Consider the following 1748-nt stretch of genomic DNA (forward strand, 5'->3'; position numbering starts at 1 on the left):
TCTGACCTTTTGAGATTGATAGCATGGATATCACCACACTCTCAAAATTGTTTTTTGAAGCCACTGACAGAAAGAAAATAACAGGAATGGAGGGTCATTGAGTTGAGTAAGTGTGACATTTCCTAGGCTCTTATCTGTGTGTTGTCTGAAAAGAAAATATCCTACCCTGAAGGGCCTATTCACTCTCATGTTCCAGAGAATAATTCATTTATAAACTGTGATCGAACATGATGATATAAGCCTGAAACTCATCCTAACTCAAATGAAGCAACTTTGCCCATCTCCACCCCCTCACCCCCAGGGAACATTTGGCCATGTCTGAAGTCATTTTCTGGTTGTCACAACTAGTGTGGTTGACATCGAGATGGGTAGAGGCCAGGGATGCTGTTAAACATCCTACAATGTGCAGAACAGCTCACCACAGCAAAGAGTTGTCCAACCCAAAACTTCCATAGTGCCAAGGTGGAGACACCCCACCTGAAATAATAGGAAAATTCTTCCCAAGATATGACTCGGGATAAATAGTTACATTTTTTTAAAAACACCACTGGAAGGGAAATGATAAACTAAACAAAGAAAGATATTCTGAAAAAAAAAAAAAGATTCAGAAGATAAAAAGAATAATAATAAAATGAGAATTTAAATATTAGACTTTTATTTTTAACTTGAAAGTTGTAGAAACAATTAGGAAAGAAGAGTGTCCAAAACTAATTGGACAGGCTATGCATAATACAAGAACATATGCTAAAAATAAAAAGCTAACTAATTTGAAATAGATTGAAAGTAATGCATATGTAAGAGGTAAGCTATCACAAATCATTGAGAGTCACTTTCTTTCAGCTTTATGCATAATACAAGAACATATGCTAAAAATAAAAAGCTAACTAATTTGAAATAGATTAAAAGTAATGCATATGTAAGAGGTAAGCTATCACAAATCATTGAGAGTCACTTTCTTTCAGCTTATTTTTCATTTTCTTCAGTGCTCTGAACAGACTTCCCACTGATTTCAAAGATTATTTTGGTATTGAGATTAGCTTTATGAGCTAAAAATTAGACTTTAAAAAGTATGAATCCCCAGTAACTCCTAGAATATAGGGACATGCTTATATAATTTATGCTGAAATCCATGTTCTAAACGACGACAAACATTTTAATAATAGTGATAAGAATGATGCCTGTATTTCTAGGAGAGGTGATGGTGATAAGAAAATTTGACTGATTAGGAAAATGTAATTCTACTCAAGAACGTTTGAAACCAAAAACACATGCAGAAGAAATCCACAAGAGTCAAAGAGATCGTGGATAGTAACTCCTGACAGACTTTTTGCCTGACCAAACTTCCCTTCTAGGTCCATCTGTGCACTTCCTTGTAAAACCCAGTTTTAGCAAAGAACCCTGCTAAGTCAGTTTAGCAAGAATCCCCTCCCTCTGACATCTGATCACCCTCTGTAGTGGATTGAGTTATGTTCCCCCAAAATTCACCAAGACTTGAATTTTCTCCCGAGTTTTATCGATGAGAAACTCATCCCCCACTATGACTGTTAAGAGGGTGGGAAATCTTATTATGGTAATTGAAAGCTGGGGCCTTGAAGAGGTGATTGGATTGTAGGACTGTGTGGTAGTGAAAGGATTAAAAATGGTGGTCAGTGGTGTGGTTCTGAGGGCTTTAAAAGAAGAGGAGAGACTGTCTCTCTCTCTCTGCTTCCACCATCTTGCAATGTGAGACCCCTGGGTCACTGTCGCCA

This window comes from Galeopterus variegatus, unplaced genomic scaffold (assembly GCF_000696425.1).
Source record: "Galeopterus variegatus unplaced genomic scaffold, G_variegatus-3.0.2 Scaffold6356, whole genome shotgun sequence".
In the NCBI taxonomy this organism is placed as follows: domain Eukaryota; kingdom Metazoa; phylum Chordata; class Mammalia; order Dermoptera; family Cynocephalidae; genus Galeopterus; species Galeopterus variegatus.